This window comes from Myotis brandtii, unplaced genomic scaffold (genome assembly GCF_000412655.1).
Source record: "Myotis brandtii unplaced genomic scaffold, ASM41265v1 scaffold46, whole genome shotgun sequence".
Classification (NCBI taxonomy): Eukaryota; Metazoa; Chordata; class Mammalia; order Chiroptera; family Vespertilionidae; genus Myotis; species Myotis brandtii.
The window spans coordinates 839,539-850,179 of record NW_005367587.1 but is presented as its reverse complement, the minus strand read 5'-3'; the positions used below and the strand labels follow the sequence as shown (position 1 = coordinate 850,179).

Genomic DNA, 10,641 nt, shown 5'->3' with positions numbered 1-10,641 from the left:
GTCCCCTGGCCCACAGGCTCTGGAGAACCGGAGCCATGCTGCTATCAGACTGGCCTCTTGGTCCCTCCCCACTGGCCCGCAGGCCCAGGGAACTAGAGTCTTGCTGCTATTGGACTGGCCTCTTGGTCCCTACCCCCGGCCTGCAGGATCCAGGAACTGGAGCCATGCTGCAATTGGACTGGCCTCTTAGTCCCTCCCCCCACCCGCAGGCTCTGGAGAACCGGAGCCATGCTGCGATCTGGGAATCTTGGTCCCTCCCCCTGCCCACAGGCTCCTGGGAACTGGAGTCATGCTGCGATCAGACTGGCCTCTTGGTCCCTCCCCACCTGCCCGCAGGCCCTGGGAACCAGAGCCATGCTGCAATGGGACTGGACCTTACCCGAGGGGTCCCAGATTGTGAGAGCATGCAGGCTAGGCTTAGAGACCCACCCCCCACCCCCCGAGTGCACGAATTTTTGTGCACTGGCCTCTAGTAGAAATATAAATGTAAAAGCCTTTATTTGTGTAGAGTAAGAAATCTTTTAGTAATACTATAATAAGTAACCTATTCTCCATATAAACCCTGTATATATAGTGGTTTGTATTATATATTTGTGCCACATTTTACTGAGTACTTGTTGTACTTGTTCTGCACATACACAAATGAACATGTTAGCCTATTTTATAAAAACTATAAATATTAATTGACATATACAAACTCAGCTATCTACTTTTTATAACTAGTAATAAAGATATTATGAAAATCTAAATTGTTTCCTTAGCAGACTTCTAATTCTAAGTTTTTCTTTTTACAGTCACACAAAAGAAGTGGTAAGACTTGCCTTTTGAGACCTTGAAGGCTAAAGGTAATAGTCAATGAGATTTCCTTGAATGGGTTTTATCTTCTTGAAAAGTTTTATAATATTTAAGTGTTTGGGTTTATAAACTCAAGTCTTTCCTTTATTGCCCTTTAATGCATTATATATCCTTTTCTATGTCTGCATAAAGAATAATCTGAAATTATAAGTCAAAAAAGAAGAAAGCTTGTGTCATCTGAGAATATGTCAGCCTAATTAGGTGTTGTTGTATCCTTTCTTCCTTCTATATGGGAATCAGTTTGGAACTCTTCTAATTCTATACCTTTCCCTTTTCTTAAATAGGCATATTGACTCAAAACTAATAACTCAGTACCTATTCCTCATCAGAAGGAGCTTTATAACTAACTCTAAAAACATAAAAATGCATTTGTTGGGAACAGCAAAACTGTTCAATGAGATTTCATGGCTACCAAGTCCAGAATTGCAGGCAAGAAGTTTACAATTGACTTGTGTCCCTTCATTGTGTATAAAGAGCTCATAGGGATTAAAGAAGGTTTCTTAGACAAGAGGGGGCTATAATTACTTTGCTTCTTACATACATGGTTAGATCTTCCAATGAGAATAACATGGTAGGGTAATTTATTATAGAAGAGTAAATCACAGATTACATTGGAGGGATGGGGTGGTATGCTGCAACCATCAGTTTTGTGAATACATACACTTAAACATGTGTGATAGCTTGTTTTTCATTTCTTTACACCAGTGCACACCTCAAACATTCTATTTAGCAGTGGGATATGCAAATTGTTCCAAATGCAGCAGCAGTACTTTCACCTGAATGTCAAAACTGTCAGGGAGCTTTAAATCAAATCTTTATAACATTTAAAAAAAGTACCCAGCCCCAAGATTGAGGCATCAAACTAACTGCAAAAACTTGACTCCCATACTTTCAAACAGCTCTTGTATGTCAACAGGGTAATGTCAAAGTTCTAATTCACCTGCTTTCTAATTTTAACCTTTTAAGGGTTTTAGTTTATTTGGCTTAATTACGATATTTTCAACAAATTAATGATAAATGCCTTGATTAATAAAATCAAATGTCAGAGAAAATGACAACTTGATGAAAAATTAATACTCAGCAATATTTTAAGGTACAGAAGTACTAAAGATGTATCTTAAACTTTATCAGCTCTTTTTGAAAGTGGGTAACTAGAATTTTTCTTGAGCCTAAGTTTTCATAACCACATGTGTAGATGCATTTTAGCAATATAATTTTCAGCTGTTGCTTTTACTATTAGCTGTTATAGATAGAAATGTATTCTTACATTCTCTCTCCTTGACCCCATAATATTTTTTTAAATAATATTTTTATTGATTTTAGAGAAGAAGGGAGAAGGAGAGAGACAGAGAAACATAAACGATGAGAGAGAATCATTGATCGGCTGCCTCCTGCACACACCCTAGTGATTGAGCCTGGATCGGCTGCCTCCTGCACACCCCCTAGTGGGGATTGAGCCTGCAACCAGGGCATGTGCCCTTGACTGGAACCAAACCCAGGATCCTTCAGTCCACAGGCCAATGCTCTATCCACTGAGCCAAACCAGCTAGGGCCCCACAATATTTTTTTTATTTCACAGAATCAAGGTAATATTTTCTATTTGCGTTAGTTCTAGAGATGAAGCTGTGTGTGTGTGTGTGTGTGTGTGTGTGTGTGTATTTCAAGAGATTTCATGGTGTAAAATGTAGTAATTGGTGATTGGATACCTGCTAGACTATTAATTCATTTGTTTATGAATATTTCAGCTGTTATATTTTAAAATTATTCAGTAAAATAATATATACACAGAGAGAGCATAGCCTTTCAAAGAGAAATTGATTTTAACAAGGGGATTGCTTTTTTAAAATATCTCTTTTTCTAACATTTTATTAAAATACCTGAATAACAATAAAGAATTGTAACTTGCTTCCCCCCTATAAACTGTTGTTTAAATTAAAAACAAAACAGAACACTGAAGTATAAGAAATATGACTTTTATGTTTCTCCTTTAACTGGAGATCATGTAGTTGAAAGATTTTTAAAAACCCCATGTATTTTTTTTTATCTTCACAAATACCAGGATGACTTTTTAATATGAATACTTAAATATTCTATTAAATGTTATGTGGAAATGGTAGTATGCAGGATTACAGTCCATGTTGTTTTTTTATTTTCATATATCAAAGATTAAGCTGCCAACCAAACGCAGGAAGGTATGACGGCCTCTTCTGTGTTGTACTTTTGTTTGGTTTGGTTGTTCAGGGATAAAAAGTCCCACATAATATACTGTCAGTAAAATGAACTCACTTTGACCATCTGTTCGTGTAATGACATGATGGTTATACCCATCAACAGACATTTTTGCCAACTAATGATAAAGTCACTTTTTTCCTGTATATACTGACAATTTCAAAGTAGTTGTTTCAGGTATGCTACTATGCATAGTAAGATAAATAGAGGTAAGTGCTGGCAACATTCTGTAAATACAATATATGCCGATCACAAGGGGAAACATTATTCAAGAGAGATTTCTAGTACTATTAAAAACTGGAGTTGGATTGTGCTGACTCTTCCCTTAGCTGGCAATAGGCTTTATTGTTTTTGTGTCATGCCTGGTTCCAAGCCTCCAGTCTGTCCTGGCAAAGATGCTTGATGAGGAGAAGCCACCAGCATAGCTGCCCTGACTGCTTACATACCTGTCATGAATAATAGATTCATCAGCTAGTTAATCATTGCATTGTATCTGTCTCTGTTCCTTCTTAGCTGATCACTGCCCAGAGGAGTTTAAGTTGCATTGTAACACAAAGCTTCTATTATGTTTCTATACTTGCATTTATTTGTATGCAAAAACATTCATTCTTTCATTTTTCATATACCAGTAATAAGATATGCCCGACTTCTTTGACAGGTCTCAAATTAGATATTAAACAAAGTGCATCCCCTAATCCCCTTTTCCCTGTTTATTCTATTTTTTGGCCTTTCATCAATTTATTTTTGCATGTGAACCAATTAACTTTTATTTATTAGTTAAAAATTTAATTAAGGAAATACTAATATTTATCTCACAGTCCACAACTTTATAAGTTTTTAGCTGAGATTCTAGTTATTTGGGATAAGTACTATAATTGAATGTCATCCTTTCCCCAAAATGTCTATAAATAAAGAAGATAGACTGAAACAAAAAATAATCTCGAAAAGGTTTTTGCTTCATATTACATTTTTTGATTTTAGAAATGAGGACAATGGACTTGACTTTACTCAGAATTGTTAGTTTCAGGAAGTTGAGTTATAATAATTTATACTTGATGCTTGAATTAACACATATAACTATCAGTTAATGTTCTTTGAGGAATCTAAATCTCATGGAAAATTAAAGCTTTAGACTCTCTCTTAAAAAAACCCCCACAAATATTATTTAAAAAAGTTCTTTAATGGACTTACGATACCATAATTCCCAGTTTCAGTACTTAAATTAGATAATATCTTCTCTCTAAATGACTTTTTAGCACCTTTGGAAACTGTGTTCTCTCCTTTAAGCCTACTGTATTTTATTATGGAGCTCAAGTGAATGAGACCTTACTAGCTTTCAAAGTTGCCTAATGTATATCTTAAGTATCAGAAGAACTATTAGTTCATTTAAATAGGATTTATTTACCTTATTTGTTTTCTTTGGAAGCTTGTGTTTATTAATTGAGTAAAGTATGCTCATGAAACATACTGATGAATAGAGCAATCAAAAGATATCAAGAGAAACCATGAACATTGTCTACCATATGTAGGGGATTTGTGTTTCTTGCCTGAATGCTGCATTTATTCTTCCCCCCTATCTACTGTTTCCTCCAATATTCAGATCTCTCTTTATATCCTTTAGTGATGGCAAGATGTTTTTTTATTTCTCTAATGAAGTGGGAAGCAGATTAACATGCTTTCTTCTTGGGAATTAGACTACTTATTGTAGTACCGCTCAACATATCTTTGTAATACTCCCCAACCCCTACCCACAGCTAATTAGTGACTTTCAGAATTAGGGAAAATCTTGGTTGTGCAGTTGCTCTATATTTACCAGTGATCATGGAAGTGTTACTAATACACTTGTCAGTATTAAAAAAGAATTAAGTAAATAAAGGGCCAGATGGTGGAGCCCAGGACCTATGAAGAGCCCAGTACGTGTGGGCTCGTCCAATGGAATGACAGAAACAAATTACCAGACTAAGTGGAACCAGAGTTAGGCTTTCACTTATAAGAAAAAGGCCATTTTTCAAATGTGTTTTCTTATGGTAGAGTGACTTACATGTTCAGATCTCCCTTTTACTAGTAATATTTCTCTGTACATCAAAAGCCAACAGTGTCTACATGTACCAGAAAAGTCTCTTGGAATTGGACGTAGTAGCGTCAAAGTTCAGCAATTACCATGTGAGCATTTTTTCTGGTTAAGAGAAGAATCCTGCTTTATTCTCTCACAAAAACCTATGTTATTACTATTATTTATTTATTACATTTTATTATCATTGAATATTTGTGTCCTCCAATAGACTCTTTGGCTCATGATATAAGGAATCTGGTTATATAGCGGCTGTAGTGCATTGCCATATGAGAAAGTAATAAATATTCTTAGTATTTTGTTATAATAAAAGCATTATAATAATGGTTATAATAGAATTAACCCAAAGAAACTAAGAAAGTAAACTTCCTTTCTTTCCTATGATTTGTCTTTACATGTATACATATATAAACATCTTGTTTCCCACTCTAATTTCCATCTTTTTCATTTTTCAACTATTTTAGTTTTAAATGTGTTTCAAATCTTCTCAGTTTCTAGGTTAAGTGGATGGATCAGTGAATTACTGGGTACGTAAACTGCCTAAATAGAGTGTACATTAAAAAAACTCCCCCCCCCATAATCACACAAATAATACTAGAGGATATTAAGCTAAACATAGGTCTCCCACCTTGCATCGCTTCATCCATCTTTCTATCATACAGCAAGTATTTATTGAATTTCTGCTCTGTGCCAGGAACTTCCGAGGTGTTAGATGTAACTGTTGAACATAAAAGTACATAGTCTTTAACCTTGTGGAGTTTACAGTCTAATAGGAAAATATAATAAACACATAAATATTACACACATGGTTATATAATTAAATTAAAAAATTAAATTTTGCTGGACTTCTCAATTTTGGCACAGTTAGGGAATTTGGTCTGCAATGGGAGAAATAGCTTCAGTAGCCTGCCTTATTAATAGTAGAACACTTCTAGATTAAAAAATGCAGGCAGGCCAAATTAATTCAAATTATATTTTAAGGTACAAGTGGCCTTGGGATGATAGGTGAAGCAATATTTGTTTTCAAGGTGAGTAATAAAGAAAAGTGTTGTAAACTTCGGCTTAATACATATCAATATGTATTTTCAAATCTCAAATTGAAAAATCAGAGGGATAATTTCTAACATTTTTTAATTACAAAAAAATATTTATTTTAAATATTGTTTATTGATAGTTCTGTAAATTGGGTTGTAGGAATAGTGATGGAGGAACAGGTGATGGAAATGTATATTTATTTCTTTTTCTCTTCGGACATGTGTGTAGAATATTCTTGTGTTCTGATCAGATTGTTTATTATGCTCTCTTTGGATGTGTGTCCTGTTTGGCCTTCCTGCCTTGCATGCTCATTCAAAGGCATACCAAGTCATTATGCTGGACTTAGCCTTGTTCAGTAAAAAGGCCATTTTCTCCATCAGCTGTCCACTTGGACATACATTCTTTTTACTCTCAAAAAGATTTTATATTCATTCAGCATGTATTAGATGGATTTGTCAAATTACTCACAGATAATCAGTTTTTTAAAGTTATAATTTGAGCTATGACCTCTCAAACTGTGAATTATAAGGTTTGACCCTTTGGTTCACTGTTTGACACAGCAGCCATTAATTACAGTTTTTAAAGGACATTTTATTTCATTTAGAATTTGTATGATGAAAAAAGTTTGAGTATTTTCCATTTAACTTTCAAGAATAAGTGCTGAAATGTAAATATAAAAATGTGTACATTGGAATATAATAAATAGCTGGCTTGCATATGCATGCTATATTGAAATGTATTTATGCATATTTCTAGCAGCACATTAAGTCTGTTATACTACCTATAGAAATAAAAATTTCAGTATAATAACCTGTGACTTACACAAAGGTTATACTTATTTTATATAACTTGTTATCAGGATGAGACCGACTTTTATTTATTTATTTATTTATTTATTTATAAATATATTTTATTGATCGATCAGCTGCCTCCTGCACATCTCCCACTGGGGATGTGCCCGCAACCCAGGTACATGCCCTTGACCGGAATCGAACCCGGGACCCTTGAGTCCGCAGGCCAACACTCTATCCACTGAGCCAAACCAGTTTTCGCAAGAGACCGACTTTTAAATATGTTTATCATGGTGATAGAAACTTTATTACCATTTGAATCTAGTCTTTCTCTTTTCCTTGTGCAGGAATTCAGAAGTTGGTGTCTATGAATGCCCAGTGTCTGACAGTAATTTGGAAGTCCTCAGGGTGGTTCAGAGTAGCATGGTAGGGGAGAATATAAGTTTATAGTGATTTGAAGGACATAGCAGAAAGCTCAGTTTAGTTAAGTGCAGAAAGACTTTCAGATGTGTGGGTCTTTTTGATAGTTTGGGTTGCACTCTTTTTCTTTTAGACCCATTAGATTGTGGTTTTTAAGGAAATGTTTGCCTCTACTTTTTTTTTTCTATAAGCAGTCAGGATATACTGACTAAAGGTAGAATTTTCAAAAGGCAAAAATGTTTCTGAAACTAATTGTAAACACTTTCTATTTAAAGAACATTGAATCATGTTTATATTTCCCAGAATGCCCTGAGATATGGATCTACCAGCTCCTCTTCCCACTAGCTTCTCTTAATATGTAATCATCCAATCTTTTAGGTGGGTAACATTTTAGGAATCTTATTTTCCTATTACAAAAAAACAATTCTTTGAACTAAATATAAGGATTTGTAAATACATTATGGGGATTTTTAAATATGAAAACAGTTTTCAGAGATCAGTAGGCTCAGAAAAGTTCATTTTAATTTTCAAGATTTATACTGGTCTCATTTTGTTTGGTAAAGATATTTTTTCGCCTTTTCCTATATCTCATATTTGTTAATAGCTAATACAGGATGACAGAATTTTTTTTTAATTTAGTAATTTTTATTTTATTTTATTTTTGAGAGAGAGAGAGAGAGAGAGAGAGAGAGAGAGAAAGGGTGAAAAAGAGAAACATCAATTTGTTGTTAACATCCACTTACAAATGCATTAGTTGTTTCTTGTTATGTTCCCTGATTGGAGATCAGACTTGCATCCTTGGCATTTCAGGACGACACTCTAACTAACGAGCTACCCGGCCAGGACTGACATTAAAATTTTAAAAAATTTTGTCCCAATCTACTTTCTGAGCACCTAACTTGAAAATTTCTCTTCCATCTCATCTCCTTTCCCTAAGCTCACAATTCTTTCTGCCTACACTGCACTACTAGCTGCTTTAACACACCATGGCCTGCTATGCTTTGTGCCTGTTCTCAATGCTCATTCAGCCTTTTGTGGCCTTCCTGTAACCCAGAAAAATGCTATGTCCCTAGAGGAGGCCTAATTTATCCTCTACTACAGAATCAACACATCTTTCTTAGTGCCCCCTTCACATTTATGCACATGAGTATAACACTTAACCCATTGTGTCATAGTTTTTACCTATGCACATCTCCTTTCCCAGAGGATAAGCTTCATTAGGGGAAGGAATATGCCTTCTTCATTTTTGTGATTAGTTCAGACCAGGTTCTCAATAAATGTTTTTTGAAAACTGGCCTCAGACTTAGAGGAACTATATCATCAGTTATACTAAGAATTTATCTACAACACAAACATGGCAAAAAAAGGATCCTTTAAAAATTGTGTGTACTAAATTTCCTTTGGGTCAACATGGTTTCCTTAAAGTCTGGGTATTTGTTTTGGTGCTTATTTTTATAGCTTAGTAAGGAAACAGAAGTTTTCCCCTATCTATATATATAAAAGCCAAGAGACTGAACGGCACAAGGACCAGAATGACCAGAATGACCAAAACGACCAGTGGCTATGATGCGCACTGCGGTAGCCAACCTGCCCAATCGGGGGCGGGGCTGGCCAGCCAACCACCCTCGGCCCCTCCCCCCTGCCAGCCCCTCCCCCGATCAGACCCCCCCACCCTGATTGGGGCCAGGCGGCTGGACCTCACCTGTGCATGAAATTGTGCACTGGGCTTCTAGTATACTATAATAAGTTTAAATACAATTTTAAGACAAAAGACATTTTTAGTTAAAAAAAAACCAGTGACTTGTAAAAGTAGTTTTAGATCTTAACACTTGAAATGATAACATTAAAGGATTAATATGGAAAGTCTTAGGAGTGTTTGATACTCTAATTTTATACAAACCACTATTGATGATTGTACTTAGTTTGAGATAGCTTTTTATATGTAGACTTACCAAAGCTCTGAAATTTAGGCAATAATTAGCTTCTCAAATGGATCTGTTTGGAAAGCATTATAAAATAATAGCTCTCTTCCCAAAGAAAGATATAGTTGTGTGAAGGCTGCACTTACTTAATGGTGTCTCAGCTGAAACAGGTGCCTTACTTGCTTTGTTCCCTAGGAGCAGCTTTATAGGTTTAAGCACTAAGTATATGGCCCACAGTGGCCCTATTAACAAATCAGAATGAGGCCAAGGGAAAGCTCATCTAGGACCCACACACCTCAATGCAGTTAGTAAACAGAGAAACTAACTCTCATTAAGCATAATTAAACCTACTATTGACTGTAAACTGTTACTTACCTTAAACTTCTCTGTGGAGAGTGTGGAAAGGGATTAACCTAACAGATTGGGACATTAATTACTACCTCTTTCACATTAAAGTTACCATCAAGAAGGGCTGTATTCATAAATAAAACATAGAAGGGATTGAGAGACTGAAAATATGTAAATTTACTTTATGGAAAGGAAAAAAAAAGCCTAAATTTAAAAAGAGAAAAAGAGAGAGAGAGAGCTGTGAGCGATGCTAGCCCTAGCAAAATGGAATTCTTACTAATTATTACAAAAAATAGGCCGAAATGATTGCAAAAATGTGTCCTTGCCTCTGACTGACATACCATTTCACAGGAGACTGTGGGTCAGCGAGTCCTCTTTTCTCATTAGAGCTTCCTCCCCTGCTCAACTAACCTGAAATGTTGAAGGGGCTTGTGAGAAAGAGAATTTCTTCCCCACCCCAGTTGCTAATAGCCCTTTATTTATGAAATTGATTTTAATGTTTGTACAAATGTTTGACTTGTAAGCAAGAAAGCACAGTGCTGTTTTTTGTTCAATTAAAATGGTCTGGTAACTGGTCTCCTGTTACTCTTTAATAATCTCCTTCTTGGGTGCAATCTAAAGAGTATGTTGTGAAGGATATAAAAACATCAGCTACATTTAAGATCTATTGTTAAGTTTTCATATTATATTGCTGCCCCAAGGCAGGAGGCCAGGGTCTGGGAGATAAGAATCCTATATAATAAAAGAGAAACATGTAAATTGACCGTCCCTCCGCTACACTCACCAGCCAATCAGGAGTGAGTATCCAAATTAACCCGACAAAGATGGCAGGCCTGTGGGCAGCACGCATGTGCACAGGTGCCGAGCGGCTGGGGGCAGGCATCCCACCCCGCTCTGCCCCGGCTGCTTTGGGCCGGTGGGCAGCGCGTGCAGGCACAGAGTGGCCGGGGTGGGGCGGGGCAGGACACCT

At 36.1% G+C, this 10,641-nt stretch overlaps 1 protein-coding gene and 1 long non-coding RNA gene across 3 annotated transcripts in view; one reads left to right on the top strand and one right to left on the bottom strand.

Annotated features, from left to right (window-relative positions):
• Positions 1 to 10,641, top strand: part of ZBTB20 (zinc finger and BTB domain containing 20) — an 853,596-nt gene that overhangs the window by 129,361 nt on the left and 713,594 nt on the right. Inside the window, exon 2 of the mRNA XM_014546952.1 lies at positions 795 to 845. The gene's annotated coding sequence lies outside the window, so the exon portion shown is untranslated. The remainder of the gene's footprint in view (positions 1 to 794; positions 846 to 10,641) is intronic.
• LOC102264156 overlaps positions 1 to 10,641 on the bottom strand; it is a 158,808-nt gene that overhangs the window by 91,741 nt on the left and 56,426 nt on the right. For both annotated transcript variants that reach the window (XR_314121.1, XR_314122.1), the window contains exon 2: positions 5,784 to 5,873. This is a non-coding gene — a long non-coding RNA (uncharacterized LOC102264156). The remainder of the gene's footprint in view (positions 1 to 5,783; positions 5,874 to 10,641) is intronic.